This window comes from Pteropus medius, unplaced genomic scaffold (assembly GCF_902729225.1).
Source record: "Pteropus medius unplaced genomic scaffold, Ma_sr-lr_union100, whole genome shotgun sequence".
NCBI lineage: Eukaryota > Metazoa > Chordata > Mammalia > Chiroptera > Pteropodidae > Pteropus > Pteropus medius.
In genome coordinates, this window is record NW_024340701.1 from 2,562,510 (window position 1) to 2,587,521 (window position 25,012).

The 25,012-nt window shown below is 50.5% G+C and overlaps 1 long non-coding RNA gene across 1 annotated transcript; it reads left to right on the forward strand.

Moving 5' to 3' along the window:
- The first annotated feature begins 268 nt into the window (after positions 1-268).
- Positions 269-9,394, forward strand: LOC120620326 (uncharacterized). The gene is made up of 6 exons (XR_005657823.1): positions 269-431; positions 2,512-3,144; positions 4,378-4,421; positions 5,615-5,723; positions 7,586-7,731; positions 9,123-9,394. It is a non-coding gene; the product is annotated as an uncharacterized LOC120620326 (long non-coding RNA).
- Positions 9,395-25,012: the final 15,618 nt, after the last annotated feature.

Here is a 25,012-nt window from a genome sequence, read left to right on the forward strand (position 1 = left end):
TTAGGAGATGTAATTGTTATCTGCTCTGGATTTTTTTCTGTAGCGGCCCCTCACCTCAGCCAAAAGGGAGGCCAGCAGGTCTCAGCCCCAGGGAGGAGCTCATGAGCCTAAGCAGCCCTAGGGTTGACTCCTGAGGGTGGTCAGCCACTGTATGCAGAAGGGGCTGTCTTCCCCAGTTAAACTTACATCTGCCAGCCCCTTTTCTTCTGCTTCCTTCAGCTTTGAATGCAGCAACCCCAGTCTATGGACAGACTCTGAACTCTCTGAACTTAAAGAAGATCCCTGGGAGCTCCTTGGGTGGGGGTTGAAGGAGCTCTGCTGAGAGAAGGGCCTTCCATCCTGGGCATGGGTACTGACGCAGCTGGCAGCATCCATATACCAGCCAGCTTTTGCAGTGTCTATGGCCTCCAGACCACAGGATACTTCCTCAGGTATACAGTGCTCATGCTGGGAGTAGGGAGAGGGTAGGCTCAGCCCAGCTTAGAGGAACTAGGGGTGTGGGGAAGCAAAGGAGCCTGCTCTACACATTAACTCTCATTTACTCTGCTCAGGACTAGGGAAAGTGGGTAAAGATAGGAGGGCTTCAAATAACTCTTACCTCTGCCACAGCTAAACATACCATGTTTGGAACAGATGGCATTGGAATGGACCTTCTACTTATTCATTAATTCACTAGTTCCTTAATTCACTCATCTGTATATCTATCCATTTACCTACTCTTTCACTTATTCATTCATCAATCCATCCATTTATCTATCTATCCATCTATTCATCCTTCATCCATTTATCCACCCATGCAGTCATCATCCCAGTCTCTACCCATCAATGTCACCATTCATCCACCATTTAATTTATTTAACAAATAGTAAATGTTTACTTTGTGCCAGATACTGTATACTAGGTACTTGGGATATATTAATGAACAAAATGGACAAATACCCCAGCCTTTGTAAACCTTATACACATCTTTTCTTTCATTCATTTATTCATTCTTTTGTCCATTCATCTTGTCCATCTACTTACTCATCTAACTATCTACCTATCAATTCATATTTGTGTCCATTCATTCATCCACCTATCTATCCATCCATATATTTTTAGCAAATATGATTTTTATCATTAGATGTACTACTATTTCACATTTATAAAACTGATGGTAAACAAGAATGTAATATCTTTTAACATAAATCCATTTAGAAATATCTAGATTTAATTTTTACGGTGCATTTTTTAATGGGTCAGCTGCAAAGTTTATAATAAATAGTTGCCATATATTAAAAAATAATATTAGTTGCAAATAATTTTTAGAATCAAGTCAATTTTTTACACCAGTTTAGTTTACTTCCTTTCATAACATCCTGCTTCTCTCCTTCATTTTATTTGTTAAATTATAATAATTGTTTAATAATGTAAATTTGATATAGTGACTTTCCTGTTACATTCTGAACTCCATGAGGGCTGGGATGATTTCTTATTCTCTATGCTATACTTAATGTTTAGCCCAACTCTGAAAACATAGACATGGTCAATAAAGATGTGCTTCAGGAATGAAGGGCTGAATGATCTGCACCAGGGATGGGCAAACCGAGGCTCAAATCCAGACTGCTGCCTGCTTTTTATAGCACTCAAACTTTTCCAACTTTAAATGAATCTACTTTTCAAATGGTTATCTAAATAACTAAATAGTAACCTCAACTTTTCCTGTTGGCCCATAAATTCTAAAATATTTACTACCTAGCCCCGCCCAAAAGTTTTCTGACCCTGATCTAGACCAGCACCGTCCCATAGAACTCTCGTGATGATGGAACTATTCCGTATCTGTGCTGTACAGTAGCACAGCCACAGAACACATACAGCTATTGAGCACATGACATTTGCCATATTTTAAATAATCATTCCAGCTAACCTGCATTCATCCATGCATTTATCCATCCATTCACCCATCTTTCAACCCTACTCTGAGTACCTGCCCTCTGGTAACTTGTGTGCTGGGGACACAGAGCACTGTCAGATCCGGCCCCTGCTCTTGTTGTGCTCTTAGATATAAACATGACTTAGTCAGAAAGTGATCGGTGCTCTAAGAGAGGGTCGAAGATTGTGGGAACTCAAGATGAAGCTGACATTTTCTTTAACAGAGATTTATTAAAAGCCTAGACTTTAAACTTGAAGAGGCAGGGCAAGGACTGGGAAAGCTTCCTGGAGAAGGTGGCATTTGAGTTTGTTTTTGAAGGATGCACATGCAGAGATGATGTTGAGTCTAGAAGGGTGTAACCGTAAGCAACTTACTTTGCCTGGAGCAATATGTGTGCATGGAAGGGCTAGAAAAGGAAGCTATGGAAGTTGATACTTTAGAGCCTTGAAGGGCAGTCAAAGAGATCAGACTTTAGGCTATGGGCAGTAGGGAGTAATGGGAGAGTTGAAGCAGCTCCTATTCTGTGTGCTGAGCCCTGGGGGCAGAGGGTGCATTGGCTGGGACTCAAGTCTCCTTGGCAACCATGTTCTTCCTTTCAGATCATGATTTGGCTCTGGGTGTAATTGCCTCTGCTCTGAAGGGCAAGAAATTAGGTAAGCTTCTATCTATCCCTGTGGCCATATTATTCAAAGACAAACCTGTCAGCCTTTCTCCCAAGGACATTTCACTCAGTCCCTATATCAGACAGATCAGCCCCACTGATGATAAATGTATCTGGGAAATGGGTCGGCATGGCTCCCACCTGGCCTCCCTTAGTCCACTGACTCTTGCCCCACTGAGAAGTGCTTCTTGTTATCTAGCTTTAATCTCTCCTACTGGTCTCTTGATGTTCTGCCTCAGATGAGATTTTCCTTCTAGGCACCGGAGCTACTTTGGCCATATGACCAATTCTTCACTTGTCTTCAATCTCTGACCCAGGATGGCCCTAGGAACTCTTCCTTTGCCCTAATCAAGGTTCTGGGCCCTATATTCTGAGGCCAAGCAGTGGAGGTCCCCAGAGCAGAAAGGATGAGAAGTGTCTGTCTCTCTCCCCTCTTCTCTTTGTAGTGACCACAGTGGCTGGCCCCATGGCCCGGGATGTGGACAGCCTGGTGCTGTGCCTGTGAGCCCTGCTGAGTGAACACATGCACAGACTAGACCCCACTGTGCCTCCCATGCCCTGCAGGGAGGAGGTGAGCTGGGTGGGTGATCAAGCCTGAAGGGTTCCTTCCTCTTTCCTCCCTTCGTTCCTCATTGACCTGTCTGTCACCTGACCGTCCCCTCTGAAGACCTCCCTTCCTAGCCCAAGGTGCAGTGAGCAAGAAGTTCACATGCTCAGTCATGTTCAACTCCCTGATTGTACACATCCTGGTACAATCAACCTGTGGCCATTGTCTGTCGTCAATTATTTGCCTCTATTGATCTCTCCATCTTCATCTTCTCCTGAAAGGTTTTTTAAAAAATAAATTTTATTAAATTTATTGGGGTGACATCAGTTAATAAAATTTTATAAGTTTCAAGTGTACCATTCTATAATACATCATCCGTATATTATATTGTGTGTTCACCATCCAAAGTTAAGTCTCCATCTGTCAACATATATTCGACCTCCTTTACCTTCTTCTACCTCCCTTCTTCCCCCTTTCCCTTTGGTAACCACCATACTGTCGTCTGTGTCTTCAAGATGCACATGTTCTAGGGGTGGTGGTGGTGGGAATAGAAGTATTTCTTTGAGTCTGACCTGCCTCCATGGCTTATCTATGGAGAGGGAGTTGGGTGGGTGTGGGGGGTCAGCTGATCGCTGAAAAACTGTAACTGACCAGATATTTGTCTGTGGTTTCTCAGTAAGGGGGACATTGTGGACCCCTGCATTAAGAGATTGGTTAACATTCTTTGCTTACCAGACCCACTCAAGTGTTTCTTGGCCTGGATCCTGAAGTACATATTGAGTGCGGGCCCAGGATAGGGAGGGATTCGGAGTCGGGAGGGGCCCAGAGAGGAAGGGGCTCAGAGACGGGGGCTGACTTGGGGTGGGGTAGGGTCAGAAAGGAGGATGAGGTCCACAGAATGGTGGTAGCTCAGGGAGAGCTTCAAAGGGAAGAGGAACTGAAAGAGGGGGATGGAGGCCTGAAGAGACGATGCTCTCAGAGAGGGGAGGGACTTCGGAGTGGCTCTGAGAGGGAGAGGGCATCTCAGAGAGAGAAAGGGGTTTCAGAAAGTGGAAAGAGGATTTAGAGAGGGGTGGTGGGTCTCGGGAGGTATAAAAGGGGCTCAGGGCTTAGTGAGGGGCTGGGGGCTTGTGGAGGAGCAGAGGGCTCCTTGTCAGTGTACTGAGCAGAGTTGTTCTTGTTGGATCCCTGTCCTGGGAAGGCTGGCATTGCCCTGTGGTTTTGGAAGTTGATGTCCCCCTCTCTCCCCACCTCTAGGAACTCTGAATTAGCCAGAGGTTCGAAGAGATTCATGGAGTGGGGTGAGTGGTCAAGTTTCCTCAGGTTCAGCTTACATGGGTTTTCCATGGGGTGGTGGTCATTGATGGAGGGGCATGTAGTTAGAATTGTCATCCACTGAGGAGAGGGCTATTTAGACTTTGGGATCTAATTAGGGTTTTGGGGTCATGCCTGACACTGGGTTAAATTTGGACTTTTGAGTGGGGTTGAGATTGGGGCTGGTTTGGGCTAGGTTTTGATTTGGAGTTAAGCTCTGAGTTGAGACTAGGATTGGGTTAGGTTGGGGTAAAGGTTGGGTTTGTGTTGAGGTGAGATTCGGGCTGGGGTTGAAGTCGGTTTGAGTTAGGGTTGGGGTTAAGGTTGGAACTGGGGTGGAAATGTGGTTGAGAGAGGATTCTGGTTTGGGCTTGGGCTTCCTGTTGGGGTGGCCTGAAGGGGCTTGGAGTTGAGGTGCTGGTTAGAATTGGGACTGGAGTAGCCTGAGGGCTGACTTGGGGCCTCAGAGGTTAGAGAAGGAACCTGTCATTTTGCGGGGAGCATGCGAGTTCCTGTGGCTGGAGGTAATGGTGGGGCATTGACCAGAAGATGTGTACTCCTGGGAACTTTGGACAGGCAAGATGTCTTGGCCAGGAGACAAGACATGGGGTCATTCCCAGCCCATCAGCTGATTTGCAGCTTGCACTAAGGCCAGGTTTTATGTCCCATATGTATAAAAGAGGGTCCTCCCATACTGATCTTTGGATTTCACAGTGTCTTCCTCATTTTCCAGGACACCCAAAAAACTGTGGGAGCAGCACACAGCAGTAGAGGTGATGTGTGCCTGGCAAACCTCAAGGGACTGTCAGAGCAGGGGCAGCAGAGACCTGGGTGGTGACAGAAGTGGCCAGACAGGGGGCAGAGTTCAGTCCTGGCCTGCAGGGGAGGCCTGACTGGACTTGGATAGGAAAGCTTGGTGACCTAGGAGGTTAATCTAGTCCATTTCCCTGAGTCCAGGACAATATCTTGTCCCCAAATCACTGCAGTCTGAGACTCCACTTCTCATCCCTTCGCCTTGGCCCCTGGGAAGGCCCCGACTCTCCTGATATCTTAGTCTGCATCTTTTATCTTGAGAATTCTTCCTTGTGTCTAACCCAATTCAGCCTGGCAGCACCTGACCTTGTCCTGCAAACAGTGACCTCTGCCAGTCTTACCTCTCCTGCTCCTCTTGTCCCTGCAGGAATATCAGCAAGAGTTCACAGCCAAGTGGAAGTGCTTGGATCTGGATGTGCTGCTGGCACCAGCTCTGGGCCCTGCCTTCTATATAGGCCATTCTAGTGAAGCATCAGGTGAGAGGGCACTGGGTGCTGGGGGGAGTGGCTGAGACTGGGGGTCCAGGACTTCTGAGTCCTGCCACAGCCTCTGTGGCCTTGACTTTTGTTTCCAATCACTTTTCAAAATATTGTTCTTAAACTGAGATAAAATTCAGATAATATAAACTCACTATTTTAAAGTATACAATTCAATGGTTTTTAGTATATTCGGAACGTTGTGCAACCACTACTAATTCCAGAACATTTCCATCATCCCGAAAAGAAACCTCGTACCTGTTAGCAGACACTCTCAATTTCCATTCACTTTCTTTTAAATTTTATTTTATTATTAGTTTCAGGTACAGTACGTTGGTTAGACATAGTTTATAAAACGATCCCCCTAATTGCTCTTTCTCTCCTCTGGCTCTCCACCTAGCCATTACATTAATGCTAACTGCGTTCCCTATGCCGTGCTCCCCATCCCCGTGACCATATATCAATTACTAATTTGTACTTCCTTAACCCTTCACCCCATTCTCCAAGCCCCCCAAACCCTCCCCTCTGACCACCACCAGACTGTCCTGTATATTTGAGTCTGTTTTTGATTAGTTTGTTCTTTTTGTTCCTTAGATTCCACACGTAAGTGAAATCATATAGTATTTACTTTTAAAATGAACTTTTTTGAAGTATAGATTCTCCTTGATTTAAGATGGGGTTATGTTCCAATAAACCCATTGTAAATTGAAAATATCTCAGCTGAAAATACATTTAACCTAGCGAATATCATAGCTTAGTCTAGCTGGTTTCTATGGAGTGTATATCACTTTCGCACTCCTAAAGCTTAAAAATCCTAAATCAAACCATGGTAAGTTGGGGACCATCTGTATAATTTACATGCAATAAAATTCACCAATTTTCAGAGTACAATTTGATAAATTTTAACGAATGTGTATAGTTGTATAACCACCACCATAATAAAAATATAGAAGATTTTCATCACCAAATTTCTCTCACGTCCATTTGTAATTCACCCTACTCCTACCCCACATGACCACTGATCTTTCTGTCACTATAGTTATGCCTTTTCTAGGGTTTTATATAAATGGAATCATAAGGTGTGATACTTTTGTATCTGGCTCCTTTCACTTAGCATATCCATTCACTCTTAACATGCTTTCTGCTGCTCCCCTTTTAAAAAGGTCTTCAGTCCAGCCCACCTGAAATGCAGGCCTCAGTACAGGGCAATGTCTGAGGCTTGCTGAGTCCCATGCCCAGCACAGGTGCAAGTCTCAGAGGTGATGTCAATGCAGAATGAAAACTCACCTAAAGCGTGGAATCCTCTCCCCTGGGTTCCCACACAGTGGCTGCCCAAAGGCACATCCCACACCTGGCTGTACTCTGATGTCCTCTGTTGACATCGCTGCTACTTCTCTGATGCTCACTCCCTGCAAACAGGTGGCTGCTGCAATGTAGCTGCCTTTTCAAATCAGGGTTGCATTGCACACCCCAGCCATCTCGGAGTCTAGTGTACTAGAGAGCATGGGCTGAATCCTCTGCCACCCACTAGTTGTGTGGCCTGTAAAAAACCGGTCTGCCAACTTGGTTTCCTCACTTGTACACAGGAAATAGTAATCCCTACCTCACAGGGGTGGAGAAAATTCAAAGAATCAGCGATGTGGAGAGGCCAGCACAGTGCGTGGCACTGAGTAAGGCTTGGACAATGACAATTCTCCCTCCTTCCACGGAGGGGAAAGCCGGAGGCAGTTGAACCGGCCATTGGGATCCCAGAGGGCTGCAGCTCCGAGAAAGACCCCGAGGGAGTGCTTACCCCACATTTTCCCCAAATGAGTCTTTTTCTGAGCTGATGACTTTCTGGGCTTGCCTGGGTCTTCCTACAGAAAACAGCTCCTACAGAAGCCTGTACAATGTGCTGAATTGCCCTGTCAGCTTGGTGTAGGTCACCAGCGTGACACTACAGGACAAGGAAGAACTGGTCTTCTACAAGGGATACTACAGAGAGAGTGAGGACAGAAATTTCCAGAAGGTCAGTTTCTCTCTTCTTGCCTCTCTCCCTAGGGGCATAGACCAGGATTGATTCTTGCTTCAATCCCAGTGGACAAGTGGGGGCAGGGTGAGTTGGGGCCGGACATTTCCAGTGTTTACCCTTTATCACTTCTGCTATATTTTCACCCCGTCCTGAGGACACACCATTTGACCAAGTCAGCCTCTGTCCTTGTCAAGGGGGAGAATACAAAAACAGTGGTCTTCTTGATACCTCTGTAGAGAAAATTGATTCCAGAGGCACGTAGGGTGGAGCAGGATGTAGGTCCCTCGGTAAGAGCTTACTGTGTAGTTGGATAGGACACTGGCCCTCTCTAGGTCTCATTTCTTTGCTAGGAAAAAAAAGGGAATTAAAAATTCTACCTGGCAGGATAATGTCAAAGGTCAAATTAAAAAATGTGAAGCAATTAGCATAAGGCTTTGTATGTAGGAAGTTCAATGAATCTACTATTACTCATTCAGAGGCGACTTAACAAAAGGAAATATTTCCATGGGTCTGCTTAATGCAGGGTCTAAAATAACCCTGACTTAGGTGAAAGAGAGAATAAGAGAGGGAGAGATTGACTCTGAAAACCAGATATTAAGTGACTTACTTTTTCTGGAAATTGATTCGTGCAACTTACTTTTTCTCACCTGAATTGTGACAAAATAACAATAATGTACTATATAATATGTCTTGGTTTCTTACTCTGTTCCAGAAGCTATTTAAAAGTGATTATATATATATATATATATAATCATTAAATCCCATAACTGTCCTGTGAGGTTTTGCAAATGAGCAAAGGGAGGTATAGACAGGTTAAGGGACTTGACCGAAGCCACACAGCTAGTTGAAGTGGAGGAGCCAGGACTTGCCGTGTGACTTGGCTCCAGAGACAAAGACCAATGAGGGCTTGTATGATGTCATCATCATAAAGCGATGAAAACATATTTGAATTCCTACAAGTATGTTTAGATCTCATGGCAGGGACGCAGCTCAGCCCCCATGTTCCTGGGCCTGTGTTTGGAGTCAAGGCATCCCTTTCACTGCAGAAGTGTAACCAGGCTCTGGATTAGGGATTTGCACATTCTTTTTTCCTTTGCTAAGAACACTGGGCAGATATTTGGTTTTATATTTCATCATTATAGTCAGCTCTCTGCTTGAGGACCAATTTTTACATCTTACTCCTGGAGAATTGTAGACAAATGAAGTTAGAACAGTTTTTCCAGGTTTTGCCGAGAGCTGAGGAAGCCTGAAGCTCTGAAATCCAAGACATATTTACCTTAATATAGATTGGGGATGAGATATTTGGGTTAACACATACCTCTGGGTGGTGAGGAAGGCTGGGTAAGAGGCCTGTGAGCAGGAAGCCTGAACTACAGACACTCTTGCAGGTGGCAGGAGGATCCATGGAAATTCCATGGCTTTGCAGTGCATTGTTTTGCCATTGGAAGAGGAGCTGTGTCTTCGGTTCATGAAGGAGGTGGAGATCTTGGCTAAGAACTAGGAGGGACCCAAGTGATGGGTCATTCTTCTGGAGACCTTCCTATATCCTCATCCAAGTCTGCTACTGATGCCCTTTCTTTCTTATGAATACCATATCTGCTTCCTATCTCCTCTTGGAAGTCCTCCAGATTCCTTTCTTTGTAGTCCCTCTGTCCTTCTGGGTGCTCAGTTCATGGACTCAGATAGGCTTTAAATGGGGAGCAGGGTGAAGGGCTCAATAAACATTTTTGACTGATCGGCCTTGTGGTCTCTGATCTAGGTGCGGCTGTAGCCTCCTGGTGGCCTTCTGTTTCCAGCTGTTCTCCTCCAGCTCAGTCCACCAGGTGCCATCCCAGATTGCAGCAGAGGGGAATGATACCTAAACTGAGGGGCTGGAGACCTGGGTCCAAGTCCTAGTTCTTCCACTAGCTTGCTGTGTGATGCTGGGCAAATTACTTCCTCTCTCCGGATCTTCATTTTCTCATCTACAAATTGAGAGAGTTAGATTTGATAACTTGACTATTCTGTGGGCCGTGATTCCTAGGCACTTCCCTGATTGAGAATTTGCCATAGCTCCCACTGCCCTCTAGAAAAAGTAACAGAGGGCAAGGCTGAGGGAATAAAGCCCAGCCAGAGCAGACCCTGGGTTGGGACCCAGACCTCAGCTCACGGTCTAGTGCTTTGCCCACAAAGTGCTAATTTCTTGGCCTGACACTCAGAATCTTCTGAGATCCTCCACAGTGTCCTCTGCCTTGACTCTTCTATAGCACAGCCTCCCTCATTCCCTCAAACTGGAGACTTCTTGCTCATACAAGTACACCTTGCACTTCTGCCTCTGTGCCCGTTTATACTATTCCCTCCACCTAAACATCATCACTATTTTCTCTGTCCTTCAAGCCCTGTATCAAATGCTACTTCCTCAGAAACCCTTCTCTGATCCTTCCAAGTCCCCCCATGACCTTTCCCTTCATCTGAATTATTTTGAGTCCTCCTCCATCAAAACTTCCCCTTCTCCTATCCCATTCTTTTCTGTAGCCCTACTTCCAGCCAACTAGGCAAACTAATGAACTCATTCCTCCTTGTGCTTAATAGCACAAACCTTCTGGAAGATAATATCTCTGTGCTAAGGAATGGAATTCATCCATCCATCCATCCATCCATCCACCATCCATCCTACATTTGTTCAGTACCTCCTCTGAACACAAATGATATAATTTCAGCCATAAAAAGGGCTGAATTTAACTAAGATGAAGACCCCAGGAGTTACACCAGAAGGGCAGCCTTGAATTCACAAATTCCATACAATATAAGAAACCATTTGGGGTGTCCAGGTACAGGCTGGACAGGGCTATTGCTGACATCACTGTGGTCTCCACTTCTATTTAGGCTCTAACACAGAGTCTAAAACCTCTGCTTGGGAAGGAGCCTCATGATTTCCCCTCAGTAAGGGTTAGTGGATCTCCTACTTTTGTCCTCTGTCCCCCTTTAGAAAGAGGTCTAATAGGTTCAGAGAAGTGGTGAGCACATAGGTTTTCTACCTCAAGTGCCTCTTGCCTCTTCTCCCTTCCTCTTACTGGCTGTAACAGTCTGGGGGCACCAGAGGGCAACATTGAGCTTCACACAGCCCAGACATCAGCGTACCTTAGGCTTTCGGATCCACTGTCACCAGGACTTCCCAGTCCTTGCCTTGACTCCCTTGTGCAAATGGGAAAACTAGAGGGTGGGGAGACAGACATAGGAGGACACAGAAATAATCTGGGTGCTTTGACTTTGGGTTAAACATTTGCAGATTTTAGGAGACAGGGGACAGAATTCTATTTTTGGCTGAAATTAGCCTTCCTCCCCAAACCCTGGCTTCAGCTCACTCACTGACCTCTAACCTCTCGCTACCTCCCAGAACCATCTTCTGCTGAAATTTATCCCTGGTCTGTGTGACTGTGGGCAGGTTCTTGACTTCCTCTCTCAGGCCCTTGGGCGGGTCATCTAGGACTTCCAGAACAGGAGGACATCGCCTCCTTCTCCAGTTTCCACTCCGGGTACTTCCAGGCTCTGCCTTCTCTGCAGCCCTGGGCAAGTTTCCCACCTTCTCTAAGCCTCAGTTTCATTTTCTGTAAAATGGAAATAATGATGCCAGCTGCCACAGCCTCAGGATGAGACAGATCCATAGAAGGTGAAGGCCAGGTGGCAGAGGACCTGGGCCCTTCTCCCCAGCCTGGGAGTTGCTGTGGGGTGAGAAGTGGGCTCAGGTCTGGGTGTCTGTGTCCAGCATTCACTGGGAAGAGCCAGCTTCTCCTGGGGACCCTGTTTGAGAGCAATAGAGCAGGTCACTCCGGGAGAGGAATTTAGCCCAGAAATGGGAAAATTCCCAGGGCGGGGCAGTTCTACCAAGGCTGGGACCCTTGGGAAGGGCGCTCCTTGAGTTCTGGTCTTGTTTCTGCGCTGTGAGATGCGAGTAAGACCTAGCCTCTTTCTGGGCCTCAGTTTCTCCTCTGGACGTAGGGGAAGGAGTCTCTGCGTGTCGCCTCTCCTACCCCCCATTCATTTGGAAGGCTCTGCCAGTCTTCCTCATGTAGCCCTCTCCCCGCCAGCCCAGGGACTGCCCGGGCCTCTTCACCCCACCCACCGCACTCCCATTTCGTCACCCCGTGGGGTCATCGGAGGGCTGGGCAGACCGACCCCAGCGGGGGCGCCCCCTCCTCTGCCTTGCACAGACAGACAGACGGTCCGTCCCGGCCAGAACCCGCCCGGAGATCGGCTCCCTCCCTGGCCGCCTGGCCGCAAGCTCCGCGCGAGGGCCGCCCCGCCCGCCGCGCCTCCCCGGGCGCCCGCATTAAAGCGCATATGCAAGCCATGAATTATCAACTGAAAGGAGTCAATTACCGGCTCTAAAAACGAGTGTCTGCGCCCGGAGCGCCCGGGGCCATCCGCCTATTTACGGAGCGATTTCTCCCGCCCTGCCTCGGGAGGGAGAGAGACGGGGAGAGACGGAGCCTGAGACCTGGAGGGAGAGCGACGGAGAGAGAGAGACTAAGGGAGAGAGCCGGGGGCCCGCAGAGACTGGGAGAGAGAGGAACGGGGGCGGGAAGGAGAGACGGAGGCAGAGATTAGAGAAAGGCACAGAGAATCAGACGAGGCAAAGGCAGCGTGGGTGTCTCTTCTCCCTAGAGCAGAGGAGGGAGGTGACCCCAGGACCCCAGGACTCTGTTTACCCTCCCCCTGTGTTGATGTAGGAACCTTATCGCTGAGGGAGGCTGGACTGCCCGCTGAGGCACTGGGGGACAGATCTGGGGCTCAGAGAGTGATGATAGGGTTGGGGAGCATAGTTTGCAGAGGCGCCTGTCCTAGCAGGAAACTGGGGAGCAGGCTGCAACATTGTTGTCTGGTGTGAAGTGAGCCGAACAGGGAGACCCTGAGAAGAGGGAGGAGGGGGTGAGGAAGAGGGACAGTGAAGATAGAGCCCGATGTGGAGGTGTCTGCCCCCCTCAGCATTGAGAGAGAAGTGGCAAAAAAAAAAAATCCCAGTGGGCTCAGGGAGTCTTGTCCGCCCCTCAGGCTGTCACTCAAGCTGTTTCCTCCTCTGGAAATGCTTTTCCTGCTGGCTCCTACTCATTCTTTGACTCTGGGCCTCCCGAGCTGCTGTGCCTGCCTTGGTCTCAGCACACACCTTATTCTATTCCATGATCTAGGCCTGACTTCTCCGCCAGACAGTGAGTACCACATGGGCAGGCCCTGGCCCAGCTAGGTCAGTATTGGTCAGTATCCACAGAGAGGTAGTGCATAAGTATTTGCTGAATGTATGAATGAAGAAGTGAGCTGGGCTAGAGGGGACCTTTGCCTGGACTGAGGCTGTGACCAAGGCCCAGAGTTTGGAGGGAAATGCTCAGTGGAAAGCACCCTATACAGTTCATGCAGAAGGCTTCAAACAAGCTCAGTGCTGGGGTGAGGTCACAGTAACCCAGTCAGGCCCTTGCTGTGCAGGGGGTGGGGGAGAGGAAGGGAAGAGCAGGAGAGGGAGGGTAGGGGTGGGGGAGCTGAGGCCTACCTCACCACCCGCATTAGCAAGTTGCTGCCAAGAGCCCTCAGGGCTTTGCCCTTAGTACTCAGGGCTCCTGAAATCCTAGGCCTCTTCTGGAAGGGGTGGGGGACAGGGCACCCCAGGAACTCTGAGGAAAGAGTAAGTCTACACTGGGACAGATGAAGAGGCTGGGCTTGGGAATGAAACAGAGCCTTTCTCTTCCAGCTGTGTGACTTCAGGCAAGCAAGCCTCTTAATTTCTGAGCCTCAGGTTCCTTATCTATATAATGGGGACAATACTATCCACTTTTATTTGAATGTTCTCACATCTGCATAGCACTTTCCCCAAGTGGGAAAGACTTTGCCTAAAGTAAGAAGAACAGCTACTATTTATTGAGGCTTACAGCGTGCTAAGCGCTATGATTAGTGGATTATCTCTCTCTTCCTCTCAACAGCTTTCCAAGGTTGTGAAGTCACTTTGCAGACAAGGAAACCCAAAGAGGGGCAGGCATTGAGAAGTGGCAGATCAAGTTTTGAAATCATGTCTGACTCTGGACCTGCACCATGGGTCCTCCCAGACTTGGCCAACATACCCGCTGCCCTGTTCCCTCAGCCCTTCCAGTCTGACTAAGCCCAGATCTATGGAGAATGTGGCAGGACAGCGGGCAAGACAGCTCTATCCAGCAGAGGCGGCCCCTGGGGTCTTGTTCCCATCATGGCATGGTCTGGGCGTCCTGCCTGACAAGTCTGCAGCCCCCCGCTATGCCATTAGCAGGCAGCCAGAGGGGGTGTCTGCAAGCACCAATGCTGGGGTTCCCGCAGCCGCTCGCCTATTAGTAGCTGGTGGCTTTATAGTGATTTATTGGGGCTTCTTCATTTCCCCTTGGTCCGCTATAAACATATTTATACCACCAGAGTGACCGATAAATTTCCCTTATGAATCCTGTTATCTCCGCCATTAACCATTCGTCACCTTTTATGCGGCCACAATGGGCTGGACCAGGGCACAGGGGCTGAGCGGGAGGCTTGCTGCCCACAGCCTGTGGGCCTAGTGAACTCTTCACCTCCCCCACTGCTCCCCAGACAGAGCAGCCACTGCTGCCTTGGAACTGCCTCTAGGATGAGGACACGGGCCTCAGAACAGACTGAATCAGGTGGGCCTTTGACATGTGACTTCCTCCTGGGTCTCAGAATGGGGAAGTCCCTCTTAGGGCTAACCTGAGTCTTTCCTACTGTATCTCTTTCTTGATCTCTTCTAAGTGAGCAGGAGTCTTCTGAAGCTGCTGCCACTGCTCTTCTTCCTTTTCCCACCCTCAGGTCTCACCCTCATCTCCCTAAGTGCAGGAGAAAGCTAAGACACAGTGAGATTTTGTACCAGGGGGCCGGTGCCAGCTGGCATTTGCTGAGCACCTCCTCTGTGCCAGACAATCACGTGATCCTTCTCAAATCCTGGAGCGAGACATTTATAGCTGCATTTGCCAGATGAGGAGATAAGGCCCAGAGACATTAAAGGAAGAGCCCAAGATCACCTAGATAAGGGACAGAACTGTGATTTGGGGCTTTTCTGGCCCTAATGCTTGTGTTTTCAATCACTGTCCTCTACCACCTCTTCAGATGCCCTGGGTGAGGAGGAGTTAATCCAAGAAAGTTTTCTAGCAGAGAGGGGGCTACAGAGCAGAGGAAGAGGGAGAAAAGAGGGGAGAGGAGGGCCCTCAGAAGGCTTGCAGGGAGAAAGGGGCAGGGCTGTAGAGTAGGGAGTGTCCTCTTTTTCTTTCCAGTTGGGAAAACTTGAGCACCTGTTCAGAGTCAGGCCCCAAGCTGCTAAGGATGAGTGTAAGGTCTCTAAGAGCCCTAAGGTAGCTGTCCTGCCCGCCTCTGGCAGAACAAAGGGCCTGGTATGTGGTCTGGGCTAGCAGACCAGGGTCTGATTCTGACCTAGCCAGCAGTGTGATTGGGGAGACCCCACCCTTCTCTAGGCTTCAGCCTCTGCCTGTACCTGTTTATGGAGGGTTCTGCCCTTTGAGTACCTGATAAATCAGCTTCTTTGGGAGGTGGCTGTGTGTATATGGGATGCCTGGAGCATTGTTCCCTCTCCCTTCACCCAAAGAGTCAGCTAGAACGGTGAGAGCTCCTCTGGAGTTAAGATGACCCACACTCTCCAATGGAGAAGAATCTCCAGACTTGAGTAGACCAAAGTCCTTTCCCTGAACCCTGGCATTGCTTCTCGGGCCCAAGGAGGATCAGCATAGGGGAGTGTTACTAACCCCATTTCACTGATAAGGAGACAGGCCCAGAGCAAAGAACTGAGCTCTGGATTAAGGAATGGTGACTGGGAGGGGACTCAGCTGCATTAGAGTCAAGAGGTAGTCAAGTGGGGCTGAAGAGGGGGTGGGGTGTATTCTGCGGGGTCTGGGGTAGCTCCAAGTTGGGGTGGGTGCTCAACTCTCTGAAAGATATCTAATTTCTCCTGTCTCCAGCAATGCCTTCCTGGGTGGTCTAGGGGTAGCTAGGGCAGCGGGGATTATAGGCTTAACACCCCAAGGAAACATTCTCCACCAACTTCAAGAGGCGGTGGACAGGGCATTCTGGCCATTCCCTTGCCTCCTATGGTCCAGAAAGTGTAGCCGTTGGAAGTAGTTACAAGATCTAGTCCATCTTCTTCCTGGCTCCTCACACTCTAGCACCTGCGGGGAAACGGCCACTCTGAGAAGGAGACCTGATGTGTAGCCTGGAGTATGTTCTGCCCTTTCTGAAGCTCATCCTTTAGAAAATCTCTAGCTTAGACTCCAGACTCCATGGGGTCTGAGGCGAGGGGTGCCATGGGGACACCCCTCGCCTCAGACCAGAGCTCCTGAACAGGGTGACCAGAGCAGAGACGAGCAGGCACCAGAGCCAGACACTGCTCATCTCTCCCACAGTGGTTCACAGCCTTGCTCTGTCTCCTGGTCTCACCGGTTCTTCTCCTTCTTGTCCTTCTCATTTGCCCTCTCTGTCCTATCAACTGTCTGTCTGTCTGTCTGTCTGTCTGTCTGTCTGTCTGTCTTTCTGTCTTTCACTCCCTGGGCTGGCAGCCCCTCCCCCATGTCTTCTCCTTTCTGCAAGGTTGGAGGGAGGGGTAGAGCAGGGAGTGTGTATGAGAGAGAGCGCGCAAGAGCTCCCTCCTTCTCCCTTTCTGCCCCCTCCTGCTCTCTCCTTCTCCCACACTCACACACACACTCTCTCTCTTAGTCATTTTCAATGTCATAAATTTCCACGTCTCTCTCCTCTACTCGGCTATTACCTGCGCCTCCGTCACCAGCCGTGCTCTCGCTCCCAGATGGGCTAGGCCATCTCCGCTCTGCAAATGACTGAGAGAGAGAGAGAGAGAGAGAGAGAGAGAGGAGAGAGAGAGAGAGAGAGAGAGAGAGAGAGAGAGAAGAGCCAGGGAATAGAGAGAGAAGGAGCAGAAAGAGACAAGAGAGATTGAGAGAGATTGAGGGAGAAAGCCAGTGAGCAGAAGACAAGAGACTGAAGCAGAGAGGGAGAAGCAGCCCCAGAGAAGCAGCCTCAGCCCTCTTTTCCTGCCTCTTCCACATACAAAAGCCACTGCTGGTAGGGAGCCTGCGTGCCAGCAGCTCCAGATACCAGGGAAGGAAGCAATGGTGCTGGGTCTGGACGTGGAGTCAGGTCACCCAGCATGCTCCTACCCCCATGGGACTTTCAGCAAGTGCCTCCCTGACTGGCGTTTCCCCCAGGGGCTTCTCCATGTGCCAGCACAGTGCTAGTGGTGAACCAGACATTGGTATTCCTCTCTCCTGAGGCTCTCCTTGGCAGACAGAGAGGTGAGCCCCTTGCCCTACAATGTGCTAGGACCCTGTGGGGACACTTGTGTGGTAGAGGGGGCAGGGAGTAGTTTCAGAATTCCCAGGATTGAGATTGGGCTGCTCCAGTCACTGTGTATCCGGCTCCAGCACAGACTTCTCTCCTAGATCAGGGCTTCTCACCACCAGTGTGAAGCTCCCTTCTCAGCTCCCACCTTCACGAGAGCTCTTAGCTTCCTTAGGACTGGTTCCTCAGATGACAGAGGAAGACTCAGGTGGTCTTGGGGAGAGAGCATTTCTAGGAGACCGCATGGGACAGAGAATGAGGCAGAGGGATGATTCAGGTGGGGGCAGAGTGGCAGGACTGAGGACAGTGTGGACAGGGAACCCAAGGCCCTTAAGATGCTGCCAGAAGGGAATCAGTGAAGCACCAGCTGGTGCTGCTGTTGCTGGCAGTAATGATGGTGTGTATGAGATCTGCTGGTGGTGCTGGGAGGATGTGGACCCTGAGCCTGCTGCTAATACCAGAACCTCTTGCTTATACTCTCAATATCTCCAATTTCTTTTTAAAATGTAGAAACGATCACGTCATTTTCCTGATTCAGCCTCCCAGTGACTCCACATCCCACTGAAAACAAAACCTGAACTCTTCACCCTGGTTTAGGAGGCCCAGCTCCACCCCTCTCTCCTACTTCTTTCTTGACTTCTCTCTCCTGACCTGGCCTTGAAGATGCCCAGGGCCTTTGCACACCCTGCTCTCTTTCCACGGGGCTGGCTCCTCATCTCTCAGCTCAAATGCCAGCTCAGGAGCCAACCCTGACAACCCTATCTAATGATGATATCTATCTTATTAACTCTATCGTGGCCTTTTGAATATTTATTTTGAGGCACTTTTACACTCTGTCATTATTGGTTTACTTACCTGTTTACTTGTTTTGTGTCTGTCTCCTCTGATGGATTGTACCATCCATGAAATCAGGAACCATGTCTGTCCTGTTCATCAAAGACTGTATCTGCTGCATCATGAGCCCTCAAGACGTATTTGTTGAATGAATGAATGATGTTGATGTAGGTGCATCTTCTTGACATTGGTTTGGAGTGAGACTGTTGTGGGGATGGACGTTGAGGCTAGGCTGACAGTTTTCTGGGTGGCTGTCCATCTGGCAAGTTTGTTGAACTCCCAGTGTGATAGATTCCATTCCAATAGGTAGAGGCATCTTGCCCTGATGTTGGGAATTTAGCCCATGACCAGGTCAGGCCTCATAAAGGAGGTTTCCTTGACTAGCATCCACACATGAAGTCCCTCTATCTGTGGGTAAACATACACACAGATACAGACACACACCCCCATACACACACTAATACCCATGCAGAGAGTAGCCTATAATAAGACACACACACACACACACACACACACACACACACACACACACACACACACCCTCTTAGAGATGCCTATACACACCAAGGCATACAGAAAGACAAGCCTACATTGCTACACACACTGGACACAACCTCACAGGTTATGGGTGAACAGATGTACACATATACACACACACCCCTATAAATATGTACTTATGCGTACAGATACAGTCATAAAAACCACATAATTAAACACTGAAAACATCAATGGAGAAGACACCTGTTCACTTGCTTTCTGAGCTGGGAGTACACACCATGAAGTGACAGCCTGGGCTCTGAGCTGCCCTCCAGCAGGGGATGCACTACACTGAGTGATCCACACTCTCCCGCCTCATCCCTGCACTTTCCCGGCTCTACTACTCCAGCTCTTCCAGTCTTGGGAGAGGCTCAGGCTCCAGCAGACTGGATCAGTGGCCAGAGGCAGGGCTCAGCTGGAACTGGGGTCAGGGTTCGGTCTGTGACCAAGGTCAAGGTTCACTGGGTGACTGGAGTCAGGCTCCTCAGGGACCAAGGTCAAAGGTCATCAGGGGCTGAGATTTTGTTGATGCCCCTTTTCTCTGCTCACAGGTGTACCCCACATATGTGCCATCTCGAGGAGCTGCTGGTGGAATGAGACTCCGGGTCCTCGTCGCCGTGCGTGGGCCTCTGAGGCGGTGGAGGGTGGGGGTGCAGATGGGGGGCCGGGCTGGGCAGATAGCTGTGAGGTACGTTTCCATCTCCTCGGGTCGGGCGGGCGAAGCCATTTCCAATCTGCTCTCTATCATTTTCAATATCATTAATCCCAGACACTCTATTTTCCATGCCTGCGCAGCCAGGCCCCCGAGTGTGCGCCGTGTAAAGTGACACATATTCATCACCGGCTCGTGGCGCCGGCGCCGACGCTGATACAATATTAGTGTTGCCCCCCCTCTCGGGGCCCCGCTCCGCCCGGCTCCCCGATGGCACGAATCCATCACCTGGAGCCCGTGTCACTTTCCCCAGCAGCCACATTTGTTTGGGCACTTAGGAGGTAATTGTGGCACATGAGCTGGGGCGGGGAAGGGCGCTGGGCCCCCAGGATGAGGGGAGGCTGAGGCATCTTTCCCACAGGCCAAGCCCATCTTGGCCTGGTGCTGCTCCTGGGCTCAGGCTGGGGTCCCAGAAACTTGGGTTCTTGCTCAGCCTTGGAGGGGGTGGTTCGAGGAAGAACCCTACGTAGGAGACATCAACTCAGGCCCCAACAGGAAGTCTCATAAAGTTTCCCCAGCTCCCCTGTGAGCCCCAACACTGGGTCTTGGTCTAGTGAGGCACCAAGCTTGAAGATGATGGCTTTGAAACCTTTTCTGGCCAACCATTCCATATCCCAGCACCAAAGCTCAGGACGTGGCAATGCCAGCCTTCCTGGCTCCATTTCAAGTCCCATATGGGAGAGGGAGGTGGGGAAGACAGGACGGAGGAGTCAGTGCCCAGCCCTTGGGAGCCCTACTGTAAGAGAAAACCTGGCTTTGCCCTGGAAACAGGGGTCTGAGTGGGGAGGCTCCTAGCCTGAGAAAGGTGACATGGCTGAGACCTCGGGAGTCCTGTCTGAGTCCCAGTGGAGAGGGATGTCACCTAGCCTGAGCAGTAAGACAGTGGCCCAAGGCAGGGTGCTTTGGGAAGACTGCCGGGAGGTGGTGAGCTAGACACAGGGACAGCCTCTGGACACTGGAAGGCCAAGAGTGGCTGCAGTGGAGGGAGGAGCGGCAGCTGGGGTCATTGATCTGGGCAGAGGCCAGGCTATGCCGGGGCATGGGTTCTCCCTCCTCAGTCCGCAGGGCTAATACCCATTAACCTCGTCAGCAGACAAATTGCCCGTCTTGTCAAATTCCCATTTAAAATGCAAACTCGATTTGACAGAGTAAACCGAGTGGAGGTGGGAGCGGATAATCCAGTGGAAGCTCATTAGCAGGGCCCAATGAGAGGGGCCAGCTGGGACAGCCTAACGAACCTGGCGTGATGAAACTCCCAGCCTTTTCACGTTTCACCACCAGCTCAATATCCTGACTCGCATGCCCTGCTGCCCACCTCCCTCAAGAAGTCTGGGGACCCCAGTTACCTACTACCACCTCTGAGAAGGTACACCTGGAGGCTTTGGAAGCAGACAGAGTTGGGAACCAGCCTCTGCTCCTCTGCCTGCCCACTCAGTGGCTGTGGACAGTGACAACTGTGTCCTCCCCACCCCAGGTTTCCACTGGGACACTGTATGTATATTCTCCTACATGGCCCTCACTGTAGGGGTCCTGTGAGTTGGCATTATTAACTCATTTACTAACAAGAAACTTGGGACTCAAGGAGGTCGCCCAGCTAGAAATAGGCAAGCAGAGTTTGGATTTGAACCCCAATCCATCAGACGCTAACAGTCCCACTTATAATCAGGGCACTACTTGGCTGTTCTGGATTGTTAATGGTCGTCTTGCTCCCTCTGCTTTTTCTGGTTTCAGTGCTGTCACTAGCCGTGTGGATCTAGGAAAAGTGACTTCCCTTTGAGCTTCATTTTTCTCATCTGTAAAAAATGGGCAAACAACAGTTGCCCCACCCAAGGGGTAGGGTAAGGTGAATTTTAGTAAGTACTGGTTTAATGAATATTAGTGACCACCCTAGAAACATCTGCAGTCAACTTATCCTGGGATGGGTTTGGGGAAGGGGACGGGGAGAGAAAGAAGTTGGATTTTCCCAGGAAGGAGCTCAGGAGCAGACTACAGCTCCTACTGGCTGCCAGGACCTGGGCACCCCTGAACTCACACCCCCTCTTGCCTTCTCAACTCCCTGCCCAGGCCCCTCTCAGAGGAAGGTCACTATCACAGGCCTAGGAAGCAGGTGTCCTGGGGCAGGTGAAGGCCCTATCTACCTGGCCACTCCTTTTCTGTGCTGCAGCCAAGCTACTGGTACCTGTTTATAATAGTTGAAATAACCGACAATTAAGAGGACCAGTAGGGCAGCCAATGTACCGTTGCTCCACCTCGCCTCCCCAGGACACCCCCAACTTGTTCCCTCGCAGGTGCATGTGGAGCGCTGCACTACCCAGCACACTGGGAGCTGGCGCTGGGTGACCTTGAGCAGGTGTGCTCTTTGGGCCTCACCACCTGTTGCTGTCATCACAGCTAGAGCCTTCACATCCCCAGTCTCTGCCCTGCCCCCACCAGTCCTTCACAGGCACCAAAGCAATTGCTCTGAATCCTGCCACTTTACATCATGACTCCTTATTACTCCCAAGTCCAAATTTCTCAGCTGGCATTCAAGGCCCAACACAATCTGGCCTCAGTTTACTCTTCCAGTCTCTCTTGGCACAGAGTGTCCTGAACTGTCCTATCTCCGTGCCTTTGCCAAGCTGTTAGCTATCCTTGTCTGACACCACCTCTAGACTCCATACCCATCCCAGGCAATCTTCTTCCTCTTCAGCCCCTCTCTGCACTGCCCTCCTTCCATCCTCACCTGACTCTGGCAGTGAGCTAGAAGAGACCCCCATGAGACCCTGAACCCTGTCTGGGGATGGGAGTGGGCTGCAGAAGAGGAGAGGCTGGGGGCTGTTCTTGGCCTCCCTCCAGTTGTCTGCAGAGCTATCCTTTGAGGCTGGCCTAATTCCCTTCAGAGCCTGGCTCCCATCTTCAGGGTGGTGCTTAGGGAGCTGAGAGCCCTACGTTAATGCCTAAGAAAGTCGTGGGTGGATTAGAAAGCGCAGGGGATTAGGGCCAGAGCTGGTGGCTGATTCAGGAGCCCAGCCCCTCCTCCTGAGGAAGAGGAGGCTAATCCTGCTTAGCAACTGAGGAGCTGCAGTGCTGAGGGGGAGGCCTTCTTCCCATTCACTCAGGCTGCTCAGGCTTGCCCAGTCCACTAGGCCCAGGCCCAGGCCCAGGCCCAGGCAGGAGCAGCATGAAGAAGGCCCATCCGCTCCCTCTGCCCTTCAAACTTTTGGTCTACTGGATCCCCCTAAACCATCTCCGCCTTGTCCCTCCATGGGACCCCAAACTTCTCATCCTGCTGTGCCCATGCAAACTGCCCTGTCTAGCTACACAGCTCTAATTTTTATAACTACCCACACCTCTGTGAACTGAGACTCCTTATGCCCCATGCATCCATGCTGCTCAGAACATCCATAGTGGATATTGCGGTGCTGCCCAGATCATCCTTGAGGGCTGAGGCACTCATTCCTGCAGCCGCTGGAGTGCTGGCTACTGCTGGCTCGCCCTCAGGTTCCTCCCCGGGGAACTGCCATCAGCTGCCTCTCTGAAGGCTTATGCCTCCTCCCCGGGGCAGTCCACAGGATGGCTGGCCAGTGTAGGAGGACAATCATCTGGCCCCCTTACCTCAATCTGGGACAACTCTGAAAGGCCATCCCAGCACTGGAGCTTCCTGAGGGATTGGGTGAGGCCACTGTCGCAACTACACCACAGCTCAAACTCTCCCCCTGTCCAGCCCTGCTCCCCCACTGCTTCACAAGCATGTTCGCCCAGATGGCTGCTCAATAAGTCCCCTGCACATTCCCTCCCCAACCTCTGCAAGAAGTCTCACCCTTCACTTTCTTTTTTAAATTCAAGGTTGAGGATGGAAGATTAGGTTGACTAGTGAAGGGCCTGGGTTTGGGAGCTTCTGACCCACAGCTCAGCCGGGTCAGGACTGGCAGCCCCTTCCCTAGGGATTAATCCTTGGGTCCCTTTGGTTTTAATGGTGCCGGAAGTCCTGTGGATTGAGTGGGGGAGAGTGGGCCTGCCCTGGAGACGCAGCTTGGGATCCTGGCCTGAAAGAGGAGACAGAATCTGGAGAGCCAATTGAAGAAAAAGAAATGTGATCTGAGAGCTTAATCTGAGGCGGGTGGCAGGTCACTTCCTGTGAGCCTGGTCCAAGGGGAGAAGCAAGCTTTGCTTTGGGAGCTCAGTCAGAGAGAGAAAGAAGGACCCCACATTAGGAGCTGAGTCTGAGGAAGCAGACAGGGCTCTGGACCCAGAGAAGAGGCAGACTCTTACCCAGACTGCCTGCCGCACGGGCCCTCTGTCCCATCATCCATCCAGGTCTTCCCTTGCCAGGCTTAGCTCACTCGCCAAGGGGTCAGACAGCCAGTGTGACACCTGAATGTGGGAGGACTGGGTTTCTAAGTTAATGACTGGCTTGTGTAAGAAGAATAGGAAGGACCCCACCTACCTGGCTCCTTAGCTCCATTAGGCTTGAAGCTGTGGCACATGGGGGATAGAGAACATCCTGGATGCAGGCCTCTGAGAAATTGTGGTCCTAGAGTAACTTGAGAGCGGGGACAGGGAACTGGACAGCTTGACCCTGGAGAGTCAGTTTGGGATGTAAGGGTCAGTCAAGGGGGACCGCTCTCACTCTGCTCCCTACCTTTGATGGACAAATGCTAATGACATTACCAGCGATTGACCAGAAACAAATAAATAATTCAGTCTGGCCTGAAAATGGGAGAAAAGTACTTAAATGCTATTGACAAGTCAGTCCCTGGCCTAATTACCCATGCAGACTCAGGCCTCCACATCGACCATGCCCCCCAATTCCTTCAAACCCCACTGTGGGCAGCCTCAGGCCTCCCTCCCACCAACCTGGTCCAAGCTAAGAGTGTGGAGGGTGACCTAAGGGGAGCAGGTGGAGGGCTAGAAGTTCCCCCAGAAAGCACAGCAGTCCTCCAAGTTCTTCCTCTTTCCCCAACCACTCACGGTGGCTTCTGTTTGCAAGAAGGGTGTTTCTGGCTAGTTCCTCTCCAGCCCAGCCCCAGGTGTGTGTGTGTGTGTGTGTGGGGAGAATGGGGGGGCGGGGGAGCACAGGCGTGCACTCACAAGCACACACACAGCCCAGCAGCTGCTGCATCCTCTTCCAGGACAAGAAGAGTGGTGACCCCCGGGGCGGCTGTCAGTCACTGTGCTCTCAGGGAATACAAACTCATTAAATGTTTCCCTGCCTTGTCACAGGGGCCCGAGTCCCCGAGTCAGGCCTGAGGAGGAGGAAGAGAAGGAGACAAATGTGCAGCTGATCCTTTAAAAGCACATCCTGTATTTCTGACCCCTGGAGAAGAGAAGGGGATTATGGAGGGTGGGGATTACCCATGGAAAGGCCTCACTGTGGGTTCCTTGGGATTTCCAGCTCCTGTAGCTGGAACACAGAGCTCCCTCAACAGCAACTCTGCAAAACAAAACCTTTTCGGGTTTTTTAAGAGTGTGCCTCTCTCTTCCTTAGCTGCCTGGGCCTGAATCCTTCATGGTACCTCCTCAGGCATCATTTGGTCTCTTCAGGAATAACTAGAGAGGCCCCTTCTGTGCCGTCACCGTGTTTATGCCAGAGTCATGGAGTTTCCTTGAGATTTGACCTTCAGAGTCAACAAGGCCCACTGGTTAGAGAACAGGGAGCCTCAGAGACCTCAGCCAGTGGGCAAGCTGCCTCCTTGCTGGGTGACTCTGAGCTAAACTCAGTGGTGGGGAATTTGGGAGCGAGGGCTGAGACCTGGGCCTGGAGGTACAGGATGCTCTAGTGGGAATGAAGGGCCTGGGCCATAGAGCCCACTTCAGCCCAGCCCAGGAAAAAGTCCTAAAAGGGACCCCATCCCT